General features: G+C 39.8%; 1 long non-coding RNA gene across 1 annotated transcript; it reads left to right on the top strand.

Annotated features, from left to right (window-relative positions):
• The first annotated feature begins 347 nt into the window (after positions 1-347).
• LOC110195827 (uncharacterized) lies at positions 348-22,500 on the top strand. Its single transcript, XR_002321020.2, has 3 exons — positions 348-466; positions 11,304-11,353; positions 21,909-22,500. It is a non-coding gene; the product is annotated as an uncharacterized LOC110195827 (long non-coding RNA).
• Positions 22,501-24,940: the final 2,440 nt, after the last annotated feature.

Below are 24,940 nucleotides of genomic sequence, written 5' to 3'. Positions count from 1 at the left end.
AGGAGAGGTTAAATAACTTGCCCAGGGTCACACAACTAGTATGTCTCTAAGTATGAATTTGAACCTAGGCTTTCCTGGATCTTAATCTAATACTCTATCCAAGGAAAACACATATAGAAGGTTGCCGAGAAGTAACCCACCAAGGTCACCTCTATCCAAGATACTTGTAAACTAGCCTGTTATTTTGCTAGTTGTAAAATTTGCGGGCATTAATGATAATGAAGCCTGAAGAGTGTCGGAAGATGAAGGGAAAGCCAGGCAGAGAGGCAAAGCTGCCGCATCATCCTGCTGCCCTTTGCTGGGATTAATAAAGCCTGTGTGCTCTCCTGCTTTTGACAGCTCTTGGAAATGTCAGATGCCATCCAGATTGTCTTGAGACCCTGTTGAACTCTTTTGCAGACTGCTTGGGGGAGAATTCGGAACGAGTGGTATCCTTCCTTTTTGCCTTCCACAACTGAATTTGAAGGTGAGTTGGCTGTTCCACCAAATTATTTGTAAAAACATATGTGCTGGTATTGAACGCTTTGATTCAGTCTTGGAAAAGCCACCTCTGTCTAGCTGTTATAGACAACATTTAACATACACTGGGATGCAGAGCTTAGAAGTGGGATGTCCTGAATCAGGCTTAGCAGGAGCTAAGTCTTAGCTGCTCTACCAGGGTGAGTAGATTTCAATTTTTAGTCGTTCAGGCTCAATCTCAGACTTTTGATTTCTTCCTCCCCCTGGAACCCCACATCCAATCAGTTACCAAGTCCTGTTGACTTTATCTCCAAAATATCTCTCATATCACCTCACTTGCACTCCTACTGCTTCCACCCTATTCATTCACTTTGTACTTGGTTGATCCTGTGATCTTTAACATTTTTATCAATGACTTGGATGGGTGGTATGCTCATCTAATTTTGAAGAGGACACAGATCTGGAAAGGAGAGCGAACACAGTGGATGACAGAGTCAGGATCTAAAAGGATCTTGACAGGCTACAACATTGGGCATGAAAAAAATTTACAATATAAGACAGAGGAGGCATGGATAGATGGAAGTTGTTCTAAAAAAGATCTGGAGGTACTAGTAGACTTCAAGATCAATATGAATCCACAGTATGATGCCAGTCAAAAAAGCTCAGGTGGTTTTTAGGCTTCATTAGAAAAGACATAATTCCCAGGAATAGGTAGTGATAGCACCATCATACTCTGTCCCTTGTCAGATGTCATCTGGAGTACTATATTTAGTTTTAGGCACCATGGTTTAAGAAATGCATTGATAAACTGGAGAGTTCCAAGAGAAAAGATAACAAGGATGGAAAAAGGCATTGAGTCCATGACATATGAAAACCAAACAAAGGAACTTGGCATGTGTAACTTGAAGAAAAGAAGATTCAGGGGGTACATGATAGCTGTCTTCAAATGTTTGAAAGACTGGTGTGTGGATGAGAAATTAGGCTTGCTTTGTTTGGCCCCCACTAGGCAGAAGCAGGAACAATGGATAAAAATCACACAGGGGCAAATTTAGCCTTGATGTTAGGAAAATTTGCTTAACAATTAGAGCTGGCCCAAAGTAGAATGGGCTACTTTGGGGGTGATGGATGATCACTTGTTGGGTATATTATAGTGAGGATTCATTGTTTTTGTATGGATTGGATGAGATGGCCACCAAAGCCCTCAAATTTGCTGGTTCTGTGATTCTTAACTGTGCTCCTGAAATAGTCTTCTAACTGATTTCCCTGCCTCCAGTCTTCTTTCTGATCTATTTTCCGCACAGGTTCCACATAATCTATTTTTTGAGGGGTAATGGTGGTGGTGGTGGTGTATTTTTTCTGATTTTTGAATTAAAATTTTTTAAAATCAAAGTTTTCCTTCTTTCCCTCTCCTTTTCTCTTCCCTCCCTCACTGAGAAAGCAAGAAAAAAAAAACGACCCCTCTGTTACAAATACATATAACTGAGCAATAAAACTCCCTCAATGGCCATATTTTAAAAAATGTGTCAATCAGCACTCTCCTGTTTAAAACCCTGATCCACTCTCATTACTAAGGCCCTTACTTCTAGCCTAGTATTCAAGGCTATTCATACAGATTCACACAGTCTGGCTCCCTTAATAGTCTCTACCTTAGTAGTCTCAGAGCAAAGCTTGGCTGCTTTGTTTTTAGCCGAGCTAGGCTAGCCACTGGTTCCCCAAACTCCTGGCTTTTCCTTCTTCTGTACCTTTGCTCATTTTGTCTCCCACCAGTATTGCCCTTCTCCATATTTATTTGTTGAAGTATTTATTGTCCTTCAAGGTCCAGTGCAGACTTTTCCTCCATAATAATAACTGATATTCATATATATATATATATATATATATATATATATATATATATATATATATATATTCTTATTTGATCCTTTAACAATCCTGTAAGGTATAGGTTTTATTAATAATACAATATAGATATAATTATCCCTATTTTATAGATGAAGAAACTGATACTTATAAAAATGAAGTGACCAAAGCTGACATGGCTAGAGGTGCTGGCATTAAGATCTGTATTCCTCCAAGGCCAGTGCTTTCCCCCGTCTGTACCATATTGTCTCCAGAAAGTCTTCCATGACCTTCTTCCAGAAGACAGATGTGATCTCTCCTTCTTCTGAACTCACAATCCGGATTTCAGTCATTAATTCAGTTACATTTCAGTCCTATTTAATTTAGGTGTCTATTTTTTTTCTTTTCCCTACTAGTCCTTGAGAGTATCTTTGTATCGCCTCAATGTCAAGGACAGTCTTTTGCACATAATTACTTAATACTAGTAGTGGTAGTAGTAGTAGTAGTAGTAGTAGTGGTGGTGGTGGTGGTGGTGGTGGTGGTGGTGGTAGTAGTAGTAGTAGTAGTAGTGGTAGTAGTCGTCATCATCATTGTCATCATCATCATTATGGTCATAGTAGTAGTAGTGGTAAAAATTGCTTATTATTGTATAGTGCTTTAAGGTTTGCAAAACAGTTTATATTATTTAGTTTGGTCCTCAAAACAACTGTGTGAGTTAAGTGCAATTATGATTTAGAACTAGAAGGGATCATAAAGGCCATCAAGTTCAACCCCCTCATTTTACAGCTGAGGAAACTGAGGCACAGAGAAATGGGCCACAATCACTAATAAGTGGCTTAATATGTTTGTTGAATTGAATGGAATGGAAAAGGTGCTGATAATATTTATTCTGCTCCTATGGGAGTCAATTGACTGTAGAAAAAAATTGTGTGAGGTAGGGCATCAAAACACTATGCTTGTTTCTGTAAAATGGGCACAATAATATCTGCAAGGCCTATTTAGCATTATAAGAACATAGACTTGGAGATGGGCAGATCCTTAAAGGCTATCTAATCAAATTACCGCTTGTAGATGAGGGAATTGAGGCCCAGACAGATGAAGGGACTTACCCAAGGTCACATAGGTGGCAAGTGGTAGGGCTGTGAGGATCAAATAAATCAATTTATATGTCTGCAGCACCCTGCATGTATGTTGCATCATTTCACCAATATGGCAGACCCTTCAAAAAGCCCACATGAGAATCCCCTCAAGCCAGAATAATTTCCTCTTCCCCACTCCTTCTGGTACCAATTTAGAGTTTAGAATTCCTTTCATTAGTCATCATATGTGTAAGACCCTCACTAAGAGCAAATATATTGTCGGTTGAGAATGGGCTGATAAGAGGGAAAATAGGAGGAATGGGTAGGTTTTGATTGGCAGAAGGGAGGGAAAGGTCAGGGTAAGTGGTCTTGAAGGGAGGGGTGGATACCACTGTGGGGATCTACAGCAGTTAGAATAGGGATCTGGGGGCTTAGGAGGAGGGAGAGGAGAGGAGAGAGGTAGGGGCTGGAAGAGAAGAGAAAGAAAGGGACCTTAAGGGGACTGGAGTGGCACTGAAGACAAGCTTTTCCTATTTCATGATTTTACCTAGGGCTCTTCACAGCTGCTTGCCCAGGATGAGACATGATTTACTCCAGGAAAGAGGTCTTTCTGTTGATTCCATTCATCTTGCTCATTGTGTCCCCCTGTGGGGGAAGTCTAGACAGAAGGAACATAGTTTCTTCCTTGAATTCTTGTTTGCCAGGGGGATATAGCTTGTTTGAGCACGAAATCTTCCCGAGATCAGGGGCAAGGTCTGACTCGGAACCTTCCTGCTTTATTCCTTGCAAGAAGCTGGGAATCCAGTCTTGAGTTTCCAGATCCTCCCAAGCTGAGCATCTCCTGAGAGATCTTTTCCTGAGGAAAGTTGACTCCTAAATCCACAAGAGGCCCCAAATCTCCTCTTGTGTATTTGGGTCCTGTCTGTCTCACTTCCCTTCCCAGGCACAGGTAGCTCACAATCTGGGTTTATGCCAAGCTCAGATCACTGGACTCAGGAGTTGGTATGTACTCATGTTGTGTGTTGGTGCTGAATGAAGCTCGGTCTCCTGAGCTGCAGGACTATAACTGAAGGTGGCTAGTGTTTGACTATTTTGACTCAGGGGATCTCCCTCCTGCTTCACATGCAGTGGACTCCACTGCCCTCTCTGTTCTGATCTTAGCATCCCTGTCTGCTGTGAAGATGAAGAGAGCTTGGCTGGCATCCCAGAGGTTGGGAGAAGAAGGGGAGGAAGAAAAACTAAAGGGCTGGGACATCCGACCATTTCACCTGATAAAAAGAATACACAATTTCTAGGAGAAAAAAAGATGGAGGGAGCCATGATTTTTTAAAATTATGTCTTCATACACTGTCACAGGGACCAAAGGAAATCTTTGGTCCTGGGAAACCCCCAACAGCAAGAAATGATCACTGAAAGCTTTCAGATCTTAATGCTAACTCTCCCTCACTGTATATGACAAATCAATCCCTTCTCCTATTTGCCATCCCCCTCCCCAGCACTATTTTTGATGCTCCCAATTTCCCCTCTCTCTGGGGATGCTGGAGACTTTTCCCATGCTGATCCCTCTTGGCATCTTTCCTTACCTGTGTCAAAGGCAGAATTCATATGGCGTCATAGGGTCAGGCTGAATAATTCAGCAGCCAGATAAATCAGTAGGCTGGCCAGACCTTGCTCTTTGAGGTGATGGTAATAATCATTGCTCAACATTATGAGACATTTGGGGAAGACTGGGTCCTGTTCAGGGCCAGTGCAGCCAAGAAACCCCCAGAGGTTAATGTCAGCAAGTGAGTCTGTCATCAAGGTCAATTATCCAGATAATTCAGGTGGAAGCGGGCTGGAGGCCTCTCTCCCAGCTGCGATGATCTCTCCCTCTTAACTCATAGCATAATATTACGCACACTACATATCTACCTCAGATCAGACTGCTTTGTGATCTTTAGTGATCTTTTCATGTGTCTATGTCTTGTCTCCCTAGCTAGATTGTAAATTCCTTAAAGGAAGATAATTTATTTTATACATTTTTGTATTTTTCTTCCTCCATCCCCCCAAATTATGCTTGGCACATGGCAAGCACTGTGATCAGTACTGATAATACAGATACACATGCAATAGCAAGGTGGTCCCTGCTATCAATAAGCTTACATTTTACTATGGGGAACTAACATGTCTACAGATAAGTTAATACAAGCTATATACAAAATAAATATAAAGTGATTTTGAATCTAGTTATCCTCCCATATGCTTTCTCCTCCCTAGGTTTTCCTGTCACAGTTTTTTCTTGGTGCTCCTAGATCCTAGATAGATCATTATTAATCCAGCAGGCTACAAGTGTACCCCAAGGCTCAATCCTGGGCCCTCTCCATAATCTCTCTCCTGGTGACCTTGCAGCGATTCAGTGATCATTTCTATTCTGATAACTACCAGTTCTAAATAATCAGCTTTAGTATTTCCTCTGAGCTTTAGTAATAATAATGATAATAATAATAATAATAATAATAATAATAATAATAATAATATCCCCAACATTTAAATAGTACTTACTATGTGCCAGGAACCATGCTAACCACTCACATTTATTGTCATTTGATTCTCACAAAAACCCTGGGAGCTAATCCCCTTTTGTCAGATAAGGGCACTAAGGCCAAAAGAGGTTAAGTGACTTGGCCAGGATCACACAGCTAATATGTGTTTGAGGGTAGATTTGAACTTAGATCTCTCTGACTCCAGATCTCTAGTTTGCAACGTTGGAGTCATCCTTGATGCTACCATCCTTACCCCTATTTCAATTACGACATAAACCTTATGTTTATAGTGCATCTCCTCCAGTAAAATGTAAGCTTCTTGAGGATAGGGACTGTTTCATTTTTATCTTTGTATCCCCAGCATAGTGCTTTGTACACAGGAGATGCTTGTTGAATTTAATTGAATTGCTGTCCATTGGTCTAATCTAAAAGGACCAAATGACATGCTGGGTAGTAAAGTGCTCACCTGCTTGAGGATTCATTCCTATGTCCCCTCCTCCTTCCACAGGGCACCATTTGGACTTCTCTTTCTATATAATGCTCAGTCAGAGATATAACTGACATTTATATAGAACTTTCCTTGAAATAATCCTGTGAAGTATGTAGATCAGATATTATTATTCCCATTTTATAGCTAAAACTGAGGTTTAAAGGTGGGGCGCAAAGTGCTTTGGCTACAGCCGACCCCATGACTGCTAATCATTGGACTTGAGATTTAGTCTCGGTACTACAAACTCTGAGTGCCCCGTTCTTTTTTGCTCTATTACTGTGCCTCCCAGAGAGATCTCTTTAGGACTCAAGGAGGTTTTTCAGTACTCACAAAATCTAAGAGCTGGGAGGGGCCCCTGAAGCCTATCTAGTTCAGACCATACTTTGCTAAGGATCCCTTCTTCAACATTCACAACTAGTAATCATCCAGTTTCTTCCTGAAGACCTCCAGTGGAGGAGGGAGGAGCTATCTCCTAAGACAACATATTTCATTTTTTCCTAACATTGTTAGGAAGATTAAATACATACACAGACACAGACACACACACACATATTTATATATTATGTTATGTATTGTTATATAATGTAATATATATGATATAATTATATACATATAATATCAAATATCTACCTCTGCTGCTTCCATCCGTTGCTTTTAGTGTTGTCTGCTATAGCCAAAAAAAAAAAAAAACAAACCCAGCTGTAATCTCTCTCTCAAGCCGTAGCCCTTGAAATATTTGAACACAGCTATCATGGGTCTGGCAGTTAGGCGGCCCAGTGGATAGAGCATTGGGCTTGGAATGAGGAAGACTCATCTTTATGAGTTCAAATCCTGCTTCAGACACTTACTAGCTATGTGACCTTAGGCAAATCACTTAACCTTGTTTGCCTCAGTTTCCTCATCTGTAAAATGAGCTGGAGAAGGAAATGGCAAACCACTCCAGTATCTTTGCCAAGAAAACCCCAAATGGGGTCACAAAGAATTGGACATGACTGAACAACAACAATCGTGTCTTTAACCACCCTCTGCAAAGTATATTCTTCTTAGGACAGAACATCCCCAGCTTCTTTAATCAAGTCTCATATGAGATGTCCTCCAATTCTCTCATCATCCTAGTTTCCTCTGAGGAAAAAAAATAAGGCTTAGTACTCAAAGAAGGTCTAGTAGTCAGGGAAGTGCTGAAGGAAACATTCAGTACTCTGGAGGCCTCACTACTCAGAAGTAACTCAGTAAATATTGCAGACAGAGATGGATGGGGTGAGTAGCCTATGTTTGTCTCTACCCTGAGGCAGGGCTGCATTTTCCTGGTCAGTCTAGGAAGTTTGGGACAAAGATCTTAGACCCGATGTTTTGTCAGAAAGCTGCTGTTCCCTAAATCAGAAGGTCCTACATGCTGAATGTACAGTGTCTCCCCAATTTGAAATGAGGTGCTCCCAAAGGCCTCCTGATCCGAAGTATCTCTTGGGTTGGCCTGATGAGGAAATTGGTGTTCTTAGCAGTAGCTTTATCACATAAATATTAATGCTTTGTGTTACCTGTGAGAGAGGGTTAGCTATGGATCACAGATTTAAAGCTAATTTGTTGTTGTTCAGTTGTGTCCAACTCTTTGTAACCCTGTGGACCATAGCATGGCAGTATTGTCCACGGGGTTTTCCTTTTGGCAAAGATACTAGAGTGGTTTTCCATTTTCTTCTTCAGTGGATTAAGGCAAACAGAGGTTAGATGAATTGCCCAGGGTCACACAACTAATAAGTGTCTGAGGCCATATTTGAACGCAGGGCTTCCTGACTGTAGGCCCAGTGCTCGATCTGCTGAGCCACCTAGCTGCCTCCGAGCTAAATAAGGCCTTAAAATTGTTAGGTCAACTCCTTCAATTTGTAGATGAGGAAATTGAGGCCCAGAGAGTTTGAATAACTTGACCAGAGTCACAAGGTAGTAAATGGCAGAAGTGGGCTTTGAACCCAATCCTTAGACTCTAACTCTTTAATCTAAAGAGCTTGGTGATGAGAATCTTTTCCTGGGGAAATGAGAGACTTTGAAGACAAGGTTGTCATAGGAAAACCACGTAAGAACCAAGGGCAGATTGTTTTTTATGGTCCTAAGAAGGGTTTCTGCCTTTCATAAAAGAGCAATAGCAAGGAAAAACATAGGAGCTAAGTAAGGTTAAAGAGCATGGCAAAGTCCACTCTTCTCTTGATGAAGAGAACCTGAGTCATAAGCTGGAATCTATGAGCAACATCTAAATGAGAATCATCTGGCAGAAATTATGTATCTAGCCACATAGCATTCAATGGTGCTATACCCATTTGAGCATTGTCAGGCAGAGACTATGAGACCACCAGTAAGCAGGTTTGGCAGGAGCAATTCAATGGTATCATTAATAGATACCAACAACTCTAAAGCATTAGAGGTATGAGTTTTCCTAGCAATGTATGTGCCCTGGACACCTATATTCCATGTGTGTGTGCTTCTCCTTGTTTCTGCCTTGACCACACTTCTTATTTGTGCTACTCCACCTGTGTTCTCTAAATGGGTCCAGTCTTCCCACTGATGTTTGTATGGATTTGAGGGAAAGTGCATCCCAGGTCTTTGAGTTTGATTACTATTTGTTCTTGCATCATTTCATTACATGACCTTGCTTTGAACTAATTGTATGCTCCAATTTACCAAGAAGGTAAAAATATTGGTATAGAATCATGAACTGTGGTTTAGGTGACACACATAAGGCCTCAACCCTGGGTGTAATAGTCCTTTGGCAGAAACTGCTTTGTGATTTCAGGGCTGCTATACCAGGGGAACTCATTTGGGATTTCCATCATTAATGTCGTGGTATCACAGGAATCCACTTGGAAAAAGTATTTTTTTTTTTCTTTTGTGTTCAAGCTGTGTAGGCTTAGGTTAGAGAGCCAATTTTACTATGTTTCTCTTACAAGACACACCTGGTGCTTTAAGATAATTTTTGCATGGTTGAATGCTTAAGTACTGATATCTGTTATATTAATGAATCCATTTTTAGTATAGAAGCTGATACGAGCATATTAATGTTGTATCCCTGGATCACTGGTGTACAGCCATGTACCTGGAACCACACAGTGGTTTGCTAATTAAGGAAATTGCTCATGACTTAAAATATAAGGACAACAGGAACATTCTGTGAGATAGTAGAGATATTTTAGGATGATATGAAGTGTTCATTTAAAATATGAGGAGGCAAAGACTTGTGTTTTCTGTAAATTATCCGAACAAATAAAATTCTAAAATTACTGTTAGAATAGGAATTTCTATGAACACTTAGACACTGATTAGCAGGTCTTTCACAAAAGATAAGAGGATACTAAGTAGAGTTAAACCTTTAATAATCAGTGAGAGAATATCTGAAAAACAATGATCAGGACTGATTTTGGGGAAAAAAGCCAGTTGAGGAGAATAGACATGCTTGTAGGCCTCTGTATTTGCCAGTATATGGTACTGTGTCTGGGTCTTTTATGCCATAGGGAAACTACAGGACTAAGTTAAGAATATACTCAGAAAAGGATCCATATCCTTTCGGGAAAGAACCATGCAAAAGTTTGGATCAGCCATATGATTAAAACATAATAACATTAGTATACATCTACGTTAGAAAAATGGAGTAAGCTGCTAGAAAGTCTTCAGCTAATTCTGGAATTGTGCAGAATCTGAGAGCCACAGAGCCGGAAGTCATACAGCAAGAATTCTTGCAAAGACTGCCCAAGCAATTTGATGATGGTGAGATACCACAGCAAAAATATACTAAATTCATCCAGTCTACCACACAATACAAGGGGAAATTCTCAGATTTTGCATGGACAGTTGACTAGTAATTGACAGAGTAAGAAGGAATCAAACCTGAAGAAGTGGATGAAGTTAGCATAGAGTAAGTATGAAAAGATACGAGAGAGCTAAAAATGTACTTGATTGGTCTTAAGTTAGAGCAGAAGCCGCCAGAATTTTGGTAAAGTCATTTAGTGCAAGAATGCTGTTGGAGCTTCAAATAGTGATCTAAATTGAGAAAAACCATGAAGACTCAAAGTCAGGAGCTTGTGAAAACTCTGTTTAGAAATGGAACAGCGGACAGAACTATTCTACCTGGAAAAGGCAGGAGTCCCAACATTCTGATGCAAGGACACCATCAATGGAGAGCAAGAGACGAGTAAAAGTATCTTCTTTTAAGAATTTTGGCTCCTGAGGTTTCATTGCACACCCTGAATATTGGCAAAGATGACAATACTCCGTGTTAGAGGGGTTGTGGGAAGATAGCCACACTGATGCATTATTGGTGGAGCTGTGAATAGGTACAACTTTTTTGGAAAACAGTATATAATTATGCAAATAAAGTGACTAAAATGTCCATACCTTTTAATCCAGAGATTCCATTACTGGACATATACTCCAAGGAGACCATTGATAAGAAGAAAGTCATCATGTATACCAAAATATGTATAATAGCACTTTTTTTTGAAAGCAAAGACTTAGATAGTAAATGTCCATCAATTGAAGAGTGGTTAAATAAATTGTGGTACATGAATATAATAGAATATTACTGAGGGTAAGAAATGAGTATGATGAAAACAGAAACATGGACTTATCTATATGAACTGATGCAGAGTGAAATAAGCAGAGCCAAGGAAACAATATTATACAATGACTACAACCATGTAAATAGAAAGAGCAGCCACACATATACATACACACACAAATCAAAAGTGAATGTTGCAGAATTATAAAGAATAAACATGGCTTGAACTAAGGGATAAGAGAGGAAGCTCCTAACCCTTCTCCCTACCCCCACTGTCATAGATGTCACAGGTGTTTGGCTTTGTGCATGTTTCAAGACTTTAATTATATTGATAGGTTGTGCTGATTTTTTCTCTCCTTTTTCTTTTTGTCTTTCAGAAAATATTATTTGTTATATGGGATAGCTCTGGGGCACTTCTGTGCATGGGGTGAGTATTCTGGGGAAAACTATGATGATACAAAAAAGACATCAGGAAAATATGTGTCCTAAATGACCATTGGGGCATTTAGGTGGTACAGAAAGACTCCTCTTCCTGAGTTTAAATCTGGCTTCAGACACTTACTAGCTAGGAGACCCTGGGCAGATCACTTAACCCTGTTTGTCTCAGTTTCCTCATCTGTAAAATGAACTGGAGAAGGAAATGATAAACCACTCCAGTATCTTAGAAAGAAAACCCCCAAAGGGATCACAGAGTCAGACACAACTGAAAAACGATTGAATAACAACAAATGACCACGTGTATGTCAGATGTATTCAAGAGGAGAGTACAGGCTTTGTCTGTCAGAAGCTGATGCCCATTGAATCAATATCTAGAAAAAGGACAGGGTCAGAAACCAGAAGTTACCCTGGACCCAAAAGAAACTAGGTGTGAGCTCATCATGTGATACCATTCTACCTGGACACATGACCTCCTGCAAAAATTACCATCAAGTATGAACAGACAGTTCTCAGGTGAAGAAATTAAAGCCATCTATAGTCATATGAAAAAATGCTCTAAATCATTATTGATTAGAGAAATGCAAATCAAAACAACTCTGAGGTACCACATCACACCTATCAGATTGGCCAACATGACAAAACAAGAAAATGATAAATGTTGGAGAAGATGTGGGAAAATTGGAACATTAATGCATTGTTGGTGGAGTTATGATCCAACCATTTTGGAGAACAATTTGGAATTATGCCCAAAGGGCTATAAAAATGTGCATACCCTTTGATCCAGCAATAGCACTTCTAGGGCTATATCCCAAAGAGACCATACAAATGGGAAAAGGACCCACATGTACAAAAATATTTATAGCAGCTCTTTTTGTGGTGGCAAAGAATTGGAAATTGAGAGGATGCCCATCAATTGGGGAATGGCTGAGCAAGTTGTACATGAATGTAATGGAATACTATTGTGCTATAAGAAATGATGAACAGGCTGACTTCAGAAAAACCTGGAAAGACTTATATAGTCTGATGCTGAGTGAAGTGAGCAGAACCAAGAGGACTTTGTACACAATAATAGCCACTTTATGCAATGACTAATATTGTTAAACTGAACCCTTCTCAGCATTACAAGGATCTAAGACATCTCCAGAGGCCTTGGGATGGAAAATGCTGTCCACATCCAAAGAAAGAACTATGGAAGTCGAATCGCTATCACTTATTTTTACCTTCTGTTGAGTTTTGTTTCATCTTTCCAATGGTTCCTCCTATTGGTTTTAATTTTTACTTACAACTTCACTAATACGAAAATATGTTTAATAGGAATGTAAATGTATAGCCTATATCAGATTGCGCACTGTCTTGGGGGAGGGTGGTGGGGAGGAAGGGGGAGAAAAATTTTCAACTCAAAAACATATGGAAGTGATTGTTGATAAATCAAAATAAAAAAAATTGCCATCAAGACTGAAGTTAGAGAGTGTTCATGCTGGACAGTGGATTCCAATCAACCATTGTATTGTAGTTGCTCAATTTAAGAGAAACTCCTTTGTAGCTTATTAAAGTGCTAGGACTATATGAATAGTGTCAAGGACTATCCCTCTTTGGCTACCCTGAAGAGAGAACCTGAAGTTCACTAAGCCAATCATTGTTGCTACAAGAAGGTAGTTTGTCTTATTTTTCTTTTTCTTTTCTTTCCTTTTTTTTTTTTTGTGAGGCAATAGGGGCTAAGTGACTTGCCCAGGATCACACAGATAGTAAGTGTTATGTGTCTGAGGCTGGATTTGAACTCAGTTCTTCCTGACTTCAAAGCTAGAGCTCTAGCCACTGTGCCACCTAGCTGCCCTTTTTTTAAAATGTGTTTTTGTTTGTTATGGAACTAGGTCTCCTTATTTCTTTTTTTCCTTTTTTTTTTTTTGTATTTTGCTAGGCAATAGGGTTAAATGACTTGCCAGGATCACACAGCTAGTAAGTATCAAGTGTCTGAGGTCGGATTTGAACTCAGGTCCTCCCACTCCAGGGCCAGTGCTCAATCCACTGTGCCACCTAGCTGCCCCAGTTTGTCTTATTTTTCAATCACTATGGCTATGTCCAGAACTGAAGAACATCTCTGGAATATTAGCATTGATTGGGATTAACTCCAGCTTATTCCAGGTACTTGCAATATACTGCAAGCAGAAATCTGGGATCCACTTCCTGAACACCTTCACAATCCATGTAGTCCATGCCAAAACTTATAGAAGATAGAAGCAATCGGTTGCAGCAAATCTCCAAAGGACCCTGATTCCTCCAACTCAGGAGTGAATCCAGAGAAATTTGGTTTTGATGTCTCTCTAGTGCCTGAAGAATAGAAAAACCAGTTTTGAGGATGAAAATTAGTAGAACAAGTGTATTCTCATTGTAAGGGTGGGATGTGGGATGTGCCTAAGGTACAACCTATACCATCCACCTCACTGACTCCTGATCTCTATCAGTGTTCATGGGAGATTCCTCTATGTGTGACAGGAGATCTCAGAAACAATCTAGAAGACCTACTGGTCTGATGAACAGTATCATCACAGGACCCGACAGTACACATGTATGACCCATAATTGTAGTATAGAAGAAGATCGGGAAAATATGGTTCTACACAGATCACCAGACTTTGAACAACAGGACTTGGATGTACCAGTACCACATATACTATGTTAGAAATTTAATATGCCCTGAACTATTTTCTAGGCAGCTAGACGTTTACAATTTTGGATTTGTGTGGTGGAAACCATCATATCCCAAAGGCCGAGGAGGAGAAGAGGTATATAACTTTCAACTATACCAGGTTTGGTATATACTTTTTAAGATTTTCAAAGTGCTTTACAAATAGCATCTCTTTTTTTGTGGTACATGATTGTGATGGAATACCATTGTGCTAAAGAAATGGCAAGCAGGATGGTTTTAGAAAAACCTAGAAAGTCTTATGTGAATTGATGCAAAGTTAAGTGAGAAGAATCAGGAGAACATTGTACACAGTAACAGTAATATTGTAAGGGTGATCAACTCTGAAGAATTTAGCTACTCTGATCAAGACAATGATCCAAGACAATTCCAAAGGACCGATGGTAAAAAATGCTGTCCACCCCCAGAGAGAGAACTGATGAACTTTTTTACTTTCTTTATTTTTCTTTTGTGTGTGTGTGTGTGTGTGTTGTGTAACAACATGGCAAATCTGGAAATATGTTTTGCATGACTTCACATGTATAAATTGACATCTTATTGCTTGTGTTCTCAAGGGGTTAGAGGGAGAGAGAGAATTTGGAAATCAAATTTAAAAAAATGAATGGTAAAAATGTTTTATATGTAATTGGGAAATATTTAACAAAAAATATTTGAAAAGCCAAATATTAACTTTTAATCCTCACAACAACCCTGGGAGCTAGATGCTGTTATTATCCCCAATTTACAGATGAGGAAACTGAGGCAGATAAAGATTAAGTGACTTGCCTAAAGTTGCACAGCTAGAAAGTATCTGAGGCTGGATTTGAACTCAGGTGGTCTTGATGTCAGGTCTAGTATTCTATCCACTGAATTATGAACCTGTGTTATGAGTTGAGAAGTATCAAGCACTCACTATATTAAAAAATCCACACACAAATGTGAAGAGAGGCAGAATGCCATAGAGGGTAGAGAGGCAGCTTCAAAGCTAGGAAGGCCTAGGTTCAAGTTCCAGTTTTGACCCTTATTGGCTTCGTTACCCTTGTCAAGTTACTTAACCCCTTCAGGGACCCAGTTCCCTAGGACTCTTAATTCTATAAGTTGAGGAGAAGGTGCTGACCTGAACTGGTAGAGGGAGTTTCCTTATCCAGGTTTCCCTGTACTATTGTAATCATAGGTACCTAGCCCATATAAATGTGGGCTGCTGTGATGACAATGATGATGCCCAGGTGGCCTAGCCTTCATCTTCCTAGGCTAACCCAAAACCACTGTCTTTTCACCATGCTAGATCATTCCATGTGTGAGTTGCGTGAAAAAGTAGTACATCCACATTGTGAGTTTCCCCATTGCAGTTTCCCTATATTGCAGGTTGGCATAAGAAATTGAATGAGAAATTTTGGGGAGTTTTGCAGAAGCCACAGATGACACGTGAAGGTCAGCAGACAATGCAGAAAAAGTTCAGAAACTCAGAAATGCATACAAATATGTATATTATCATATAATATCAACATATTTTATCTTTTAATACCATAATACTTCAGAATTCTCTGGTACAAAGGGAAGGCCAAAAAATTTTATGTGGGTTTTCCAGATCGTGGGGGCACTACTTCCCTAACCCCTGGGATATGGAGGGGATAACTGTACATGTTACCTATACTGGCCCAGCTCACCTGACCCTACAGTCTTCATGCTGGCTACGATTTCAGAAATGGTCATTAACACCTAAATATTTATTGCCTTTGCTCAAGAGACATTACTATGCAATTGTGGGACATATCTCTAAGTCAGGCTTCTCAGATGAGCTGGGGCTGGCGCTAAGATTTAGTCTTTGTTGGGGCCTGCCACAAGGCAGGCCCCAGCATAGCTTTGATTGAGCCCTGATTCCTAACTCAACGTGACTCAATTAATGCCCAGTGCCTGTTGCCATCTGGGTTGAGGTTGTCAGATCTGCATCTGGCAATCAATTCTCCTATAGATCATCTTTGCAACCCACTTGAGGCAGCAGGATATTAAAGGATAACTGACCCTGCATGGAACATGATTTCTGAACATCCCACAGCTGCCTTGGGGAGCTCAGCAGGAGTGTCTTCTCATTCATTTGCACCAGTGAGGAGGAATGAGATGGGGCAGCCAGCCAGCCAGATTCTTGGTGTGTATGTGGGCCTCTGGATGGCAATGCCTATGTCTATGACTGGGCATGCTTAGATGGGCTCCTGTTTGTGCATGTAACTAACTGTGTGTTCAATTATGTATGAACATAGTATGTATGACCATATATATGTGTGTATATATATATATATTCATACATATATATGAAATTGGGAATACCTATATATGTACTGTAATGAGAATGTATGTGCCTCTATGTATGCTTGCATGAAAACAACTGCGCATGCCTATATAGGTGTGGTGATGAGTGTGTGGTTGTGTGTTTGTGTTTTTACCAGATGGTTGAGGGTATGACAAGGTGTGTGTCGAAGAAATGTGTAACTGTGGAGGGGCAGCTAGGTGGTGCAGTGTGCTGCTTTTGGAGTCAGAAAGACCTGAATTCAAATCTGGCCTCAGACACTAGCTGTGTGACCTTGGGCAAGTCCCTTAACCCTGTTTGCCTCAGTTTCCTCATCTGTAAAATGAGCTGGAGAAGGAAATAGTAAACCACTCCAGTCTCTGTGCTAAGAAAACCTCCAAAAGGGTCACAAAGAGTCAGACATTACTCAAAATGGCTAAACAATAACAACAACAACATAATTGTGGAAAAATCAGCTTGTGATTGGATGAGAGTCTGAGATGGTGTGTGTGACACATGCACACGACTGTGATACTGGTGGGAGTGTCTGAGCATGTCAGTTAATTACTGAGAATCCATAGGGTACCCAGCAGTATATGAAGTGTATGAGATATATATGGAAGAACTGAAGAAGGTACTTATTCCCTGCCCTCAATAAGCTTACAGTTTAATAGGAATGTCAAACAGATTTAGTTCATTTAATTTCAGTTCAAATCAATTAACCAAAATTTATTAATTGAATATCACTGTGATGAGTGCTAGAGACATAAAGGTGAAAAACAACACAGCTCTTGTCCTCAAGATGTTTACAGTCTACTAGGCAGGATGTAGCAAGCAGAGTCAAAGCAGAATATAATGGGAGTAATACAGTTGCTCTAACAGCACACACCTAAAACCAACATAAATATATCATTCTCAAAGGCTTTTTTTTACTTGAAAAATAAAACAAGTCAGAACTCTTATTTCTCTCCCCTTTCCCTGTCTCTAACTAGTCAGTGCAAATACCTGACCCCAAAATAAATAAATAAACAAATTGATGAATAAATAAATAAAACTATGTTTTGGGGGGAGAGGGAAGTTAGTGGTACCCGGACTTGTGATTTCACTCACTGTTATGGGGAGGAAGCCCCCTCTTCAAACATAGCTCAGCATCTGCATTGTAACTAGAAGTCTTAGCTACCTGCGGCTCTTAGAGTCTGAGTGACTTACCCAGGGTCATACAATCAGTATGTTTCAGCAGCAGAATTTGAATTGAAGTTGTTCTTGATTCAGTCAGGCTCATCAATCACTATGGCTCCCTATATGAGCACATTCTATAAAAATTAATTACTCTCAGTGGTAAACTTTAGTATAGAAAAAAATGTGGGACTAAAGATTTGGTTGGTGGGTTAAAGAATAATCTGTCAATCCAAGAAGGCTTCTTGAAAGAGGTGGGGCAAAGGTCAGAAGAAATGTGGTAGGCAGGAGGAGGGATGTTTTCCCTGCCATGAAAGGCAGAGAAAGGAGGGGGACTGTGTTGAGAAGTAGGTGAGAAAAAACCGATGTGTCAGTCTTTCATTTCATAGGATCATAGGGTTTAGAGCTAGAAGAGCCTTTGAGGTCATGCAGCCTAACCCCCTGCTTTTGCAGATGAGGAGACAGAGGCACAGGGAGAGGGTAGCAGTCATCCACACTCCTGTAGGCAGTAAGAGACAGAACTAGGATTCAAACCCACATCCTCAGACTCCAAAGCTACTGCTCTGAGTATCACACAGCTCAAAGTGAATAGGAGATATTCTTAACATAAATAGTTAATTTTAACCTTAAAGATGAGGCAGCACATGTCTGTGCTGATGGCGAAGAGAGCTGAATTCAGGGTAAAGAGGTCTGGTTTTGAATTCCAGTTCTGACATTGGGTCATCCCGGGCAAGTCTCTTGTTCTCCTGGAACATTAATTTCCTCATCTGTAAAATGGGGGTAACATTGCATTGAAAATTTTAACGTGATATGGAAATGTATTCTATTATTATTATTAGCAATAATTATCTTTTTTCTTCTGTGATGTTCAGATAGAAAGAGTATACAGGGATAAATCACTATCTTGCTATTATTATCTTGTATTTAATGTTCTATGTACCATTACACAAGTGGATAAAATAACCATTTAAAAAATAATTGCATAAAAGTATTGAGATGGAAGCTGTAGATTTAGTGAAAGCATCATTAGGACAGTTACGGTAGCAGACAGGATGATGGGGGTGATAGATACCTTATCTTCTTCCCTTATGGTTTTTATTTCTTTCACTAAATCTGCTTTATTTTATGTAGCTTATAAATTATTAGTATTTGATAGGTGCCAGCTATTAAAATATTGTTCTTAAATTTATGTGGATAAATACTATGTCTGGGTGATTGTGGGCAACAGTTTTGTCTATCGTTAACACCCTGGTTCAAATACAGCTTATTTGTTGAATTCTCAATAATATTCTGAGGTCTACATTTATAGTATGGAGATTTATTATCTATTAGTTTATGAAAGATTGTGAGCTTCTGATATATAGTTCTTGCCACAAGGTCATGTCTTGCCAGGTGCTAAGGTTCTAGAAAAGTGCAGTGAGGGATTGTACAGTTTCTTTCTGTTATTTACTTGAATAATTTGTATTGAATGAAAGAATAAAAAAAGAATTCTTAAGTGCTTACCATGTGCAAAGGACTGTTTTGAGCCAGTCAGTTAATAAGTATTTATTAAGTGCCTACTATGTTCCTGGCAGGTGCTAAGTGCTAGGAATACAAAGAAAGGCAAAAGACAGTCCCTGCTCTCAGGGAGCTTGCAGTCTTTTTTTTTTTTTTTTGGCTAGGCAATGGAGTTAAGTGACTTGCCCAGGGTCACACAGCTAGTAAGTGTTATGTGTCTGAGGCCAGATTTGAACTCAGGTCCTCCTGAATCCAGGGCCAGTGCTCTACCCACTGTGCCATCTAGCTGCTCCAAGCTTGCATTCTAATGAAGTGCTAGAGATACAAAGAGGAGCAATTCTGGAGAGCGGCTGTAGGGCCCACCTAGAAGCAGGGTTGGAAGTCTTGAGGGCACTGCTATTCCTAGCACTTGTGGGCTTCAGAGGGCTGAGCTGTTGCCATCAGAGTGCGAGGGGAAGTGATGGTCACAGTGGATGAGGTGGTGGCAGGTTTGATAGCCTAGCATATGCAGCTTCTTATTTTTCCCTCAGGGCTTTTTGCTGCTTCAGCAAGGCAGAATTGCTTTTCCTGATGGTGGCAGTTGGCCAGCAGTTCGTATTGATCATAAATTAAGAAGCCTCGGGGCAGCTAGGTGGCACAGTGGATAGATCGCTGGGCTTAGAATCAGGAAGACTCATCTTCAGGAGTTCACGTCTGGCCTCAGACACTTACTAGCTATGTGACCCTGGGCAAGTCACTAAACCCTGTTTGCCTTGGTTTCCTCATCTGTAAAATGAGCTGGAGAGGGAAATGGCAAACCACTCCAGTACCTCTGCCAAGAAAACCCCAAATGGGGTCATGGAGAGTTGGAGACGACTGAAACAACTGAACAGCAGCAACAAAAGCTTTTCCCAGGATAATGCCCCTGGAATTCCTGGTGGTGATGACCTGATCCTGAATTGCTATCAGACAGCATTCCAACAAATGTGCTAACTTAGCTATCTGATGTTTTTTTGTTGACACATTTCGGGTTCAATTCATGTGGATATTGCCCAGGGATGGCCTTTGGATCCCCCTCTTGGATATCTGCAGTTTTATACACTTTTTCTGAAGATGAACCACTTTTGGTTACATTTGACACGTTGAGTGGCACCTACTGTTGTCCAGTTGTTTCAGCCATGTCCAAATCTTCACGTCTCCATTTTGGGTTTTCTTGACAAAGACACCAGAGTGGTTTCTCCAGCTCATTTTGCAGATGAAGAGACTGAGACAGACAGGGTGAAGTGACTAGCCCAGAGTCACACAGCTGGTGAGTATCTGAAGCCAGCTTTGAGCTTAGGGAGATGAGTGTTCTTGACTCCAGGCCTGGCTCTCTCTCCATGGTGCCACCTAGCTGCCCTTCACTTATTGTTAGATTTTCTTTTTATTGATGAAGGGAAGTCTACTCCGAAAGCACTTCTATAAAATTTTAACCAGTTTATAATGTGATCTGGTAATATTATCGTGATTATTGCTGCTTAGTCATAATCTACAGTTGGTATCATGAGACTTGGGGCGCATCACGACTGGATTTGGCAATGGAGAGGTATAACTTATTCAAAAGGAGCAAATTAGATATAATGGACCTTAGAGCTGCATTATATGAGACAGTCATAGGAGGATATTCATAAACTGTAAGGAGAATCATGGTTGAGAATATTTGAACTATAGATTTAGAGTTGTTGGGACCTGAGGCAATCTAGTCCAACTAAGAAACTGAAGCTCAAAGACATTAAGTAAATTGTCCCATTCCTTGCTTCTAAACTATATAGAGAACTGATTCAAAGTGATAAGAATGTAAGTCATGCCCCAATTGATAAATGGTCAAAGGATATGAACAGGCAGTTTTCAGATGAAGAAATCAAAGCTATCTATAGTCATATGAAAAAAGTCTCTAAATCACTATTAATCAGAGAAATACAAATTAAAATAACTCAGAGGTACCACCTCATACCTATCAGATTGGCTAATACGACAGAAAAGAAATGATAAATGTTGGAGGGGATGTGGGGTTGATGGAGTTGTGAACTGATCCAAACATTTTGGAGAGCAATTGGAACCATGCCCAAAGGGCTATAAATTTGTGCATACCCTTTGACCCAGTAATACTACTACTAGGTCTTTATCTCAAAGAAGTTTGAACAATGAAAAGAACCTAATTTGTACAAAAATATTTGTAGTAGCTCTTTTTGTGGTGGCAAAGAATTGGAAATTGAGGGACTGCTCATCAACTGGGGAGTGGCCAGACAAGTTGTAGTATATGATTGTGATGGAATACTATTGAGCTATAAGAAATGATAAGCAGGATGATTTCAGAAAAACCTAGAAAGACTTACATGAAGTGATGCAAAGTGAAGTGAACACAATCAGGAGAACACTGTACACAGTAACAGCAATTTTGTATAATGATCAACTGTGAATGACTTAGGTCTTCTCAGTAATACAATGATGCAAGACAATTCCAAAGGATGCATGATAAAAAATGCTATCCATCTCCAGAGTAAGAACTGATGGAGTTTAAATGTAGATCAAAGGGCACTATTTTTCACTTCACTTTTTGTGGGGCTTTTGTTTGTGTTTTCTTTCACAACATGACCAATATGGAAATATGTTTTGCATGATTACACATATATAACCTATATCAAACTACTTGCCATCTCAGGGAGGGGGGAGGGAAGGGAAGGAGGGAGAGAATTTGAAACTCCAAAAAAGTGTTAACAATTGTTTATATATATATATATATATATATATATATATATATATTATATATATATATATTAGTGGAAAAAATAAAATACTATTATAAAAAAACTGATGAAGTCCAGAACAAGCAGAGACTGACAATAAATGCCTTAGCCAACAAAGGTTTTTGGTTTTTTCCCCCCAGGTATGCTGCGGGCAAAAGGAAGAACAAGGAAGGGATAGAGGTACAGCTCGAAGTAGATGGGATGATAATAATGGATGACAGAGACAAGGAAGAATAATCTTCAAACTAGGAAGACGAGAAAAAATGGTTAACAGAGAGTTGAAACTCAAGTTAAGTGAGAAAGGTGGTAAAAGAGTACTTAGCGTTCCCTAGTCAGCTCAATTCATCAGGCCCAGACAATGTTTCAACATACTGAAAAAACTGGTGGATATTATTGCTTACCTGCTGAAGGCAATCTTTGAAAAAATAATGGAGAACAAGAGAGGTACTGGGAAACTGGAGATAGGCAAAGGTAGATTCTCCAAACTATAAAAAAGTGAGAGCTTGGCTGAGATGCTTGACATAATTCTAGAACGTATTATTAATGGGATGGTTTATGAACCTTTAGAAAGGAAAGTATTGATCACTTTGCCAGAATGGGCTCATCAAGAACTTGTCATGGCAGACTAACTTCATTTCTTCTTTTGACAGGTGTTAGACTCATAGGTTAGAGAATGACATAGATACAGTATATCTAGATTTCAGAAAAGCCTTTGACAGAGTCTCATATGATATTTTTCTGGATAAGATGGAGAAATATGACTTTAATGACAATAGCGTTTGATAGCTTTGGAAATTAATTCAAGAGTGAAGATTTTAAAATTGATGTCATCTTGGAGGAAGGTCTCTGGTGGAATGTACTAAAGATATGTTCTTGACTTTACAGAATAGTAATTTACTCATAACTTGGATGAAGTTACAGAAGACTTGTTTTTCATGTTTTTGAATAACACAGAGTTAGGAGAGAGAGAGAGAGAGCGAGAGCTCACATTTGAAAAATTATTTATTGCTTTAGTTTTTACGTCACTTTCATAGCTTGACATCTTTTTCTCCCCTCTTTCTCCCAGTGAGTCATCTTTTATGACAAAGAATGAGAAAGTAAGAGGGGGAAAAACAATTTGGCAAAACTAACCAACCCTTTGACCAAGTCTGACATTACATGCAATGTTCCACACCCATAGTGCTTCACTTTTACAAAAAGGGGGGATGGTATATTATCATATTATATTGCATTAGTGGTGCATATTGGTTTCTTGGTACTGCTTATTTTACTTTGTATCAGTTCATGCCAAGTCTTCTCTATTCTTAGGGTTAATCATTTCTCAGTGCAAAAATATGCAATTCCATTCACTTATCCCAATTTAATAGCTCATATGTTGGACAATAGAATTCAAATCCAAAAATATCTTGGCAGGCTAAAACAGGAGGTCAAATACAATAAGATGAAATTTAATAGGCACAAACATAAAATTCTGCACTTAGTTTTAATTAAGCATTTTGGGTTTTTTTTTGTTTGTTTTTGTTTTTTTGAGAGGCAATTGGGGTTAAGTGACTTGCCCAGGGTCACAGAGCTAGTGTCAAGTGTCAGAGGCCAAACTTGAACTCAGGTCCTCCTGACTCCAGGGCTGGGTGCTCTATGTGCTGTGCCACCTAGCTGCCCCTTGCACTTAGGTTTAAAAAAATTACATGCACGTGTATAGGATACAGAAACTTGTGTGTGGTCTTTTCCCATTAGATGGCAAGCTCCATGAGGGCAGGAACTGTTGTTTTTTGTTTTTGCTTTTGTGAGGCAGTTGGGGTTAAGTGACTTGCCCAGAGTCACACAGCTAGTAAGTATCAAGTGATCAAATATCTGAGGCCGTATTTGAACTCAGGTCCTCCTGACTCCAGAGCCGGTGCTCTATCTACTTCACCACCTACCCACCCCAGGAACTGTTTTTCTTTTGCTTTTTTTGCTACCCTAGAGCTTAGCACAGTACCTAGCACATAGTAGGCACTTGATTAATGTTTATTGAATTGAATTGAATACAGGAGACATAATTAGACAACATTTTGGGTGAAAATGATCTGGCAGTTTTAGTAGACCACAAGTTCAATATGAATTCATGCTGTGATATGATAGTCAAAAATGCTGTGGCAACTTCAGGCTGCCCAAAAAGGAGCATAGTGCTCAGGACGATGGAGGTGATAATTCTGGCATCCTCTTTCCTGGTCAGACTACATTTAGAATGTTATACCTAGGTCTGGCTGCCACATTTTAGGAAGGCCATTAGAAACTCCAACACCTCCAACATGTCTAAGGGAGCACGAAGAAGATGGTACAAGATCCAAAACAATTCCAATTAAGGATTCATTAAAAAAAACCCCAGGAAATGTTGACCCAAGAAAAGAGGAGACTTGTGGAAGCAGGAGAACTATTTTCAAGTATTTGAAGGACAAAAACATGGACCAATACTTTTTTTGCTTGGTCCTGGAAGGCCAGATTGGAATCAATGGGTAGAACACAAAGAGGCAAATCTGGACTTGATAAAAAAATGTGGGCTGTCTTGAAAGGTGGGGAATTCGAAATCATCGGAGGGATTCAAGAAGTGACTAGATGATCAAGAGTCAAGGATGGTATAGAAAGGATTCTTGAGCAGATACAAGTTGGTCTAAATGACTTCTTAAGTCCCTTGGAATTCTGATAGTCCATAATTCTAAGGAAATTGGGGATTTTTGCTGAGCTGACAGAAAGACAGTATGAACAAAGCCAACTGGCAGGTGCCCTGAGTGAGCCTAGCCAAGCTGCTGGACCCACAGCTTGTCCTGGAAGTATCCCTTCTGTGATAGCCTCATCATGCAGTTCAGAGGGAGCTGAAAAGCAGCTTCTTGCAGTTTGGCTGACACTGACCATACTCCCCCAAGTGATGTGGATTTTTTTTTTTTTTTGGTTTGAGCTTTGCCCAGAAGGAAGGTTAGTAATTCTGGGAGATCCTTGAGTTGGGGCTCACTCATACTGACATGTTTGATGCATTATGAAAAGCTGGAAGAGATAGGAAGGAAACTGTTCCCTGGTTCTTCATTTACTGAGACACCACTGGACACGTATTTCTTAGAATCCACGGAATAAAGGTGAGCTGGGATAAGGGATGGGGTGAAGGGAGGGGGGGAGTAAGGGTCTTCTAGTCTGTTTC

The sequence above is a fragment of the Phascolarctos cinereus genome, unplaced genomic scaffold (assembly GCF_003287225.1).
Source record: "Phascolarctos cinereus isolate Bilbo 61053 unplaced genomic scaffold, phaCin_HiC Scaffold_726;HRSCAF=1367, whole genome shotgun sequence".
NCBI lineage: Eukaryota > Metazoa > Chordata > Mammalia > Diprotodontia > Phascolarctidae > Phascolarctos > Phascolarctos cinereus.
The sequence above is the reverse complement of the archived record's forward strand: the minus strand, read 5'-3'. Positions and strand labels throughout refer to the sequence as shown.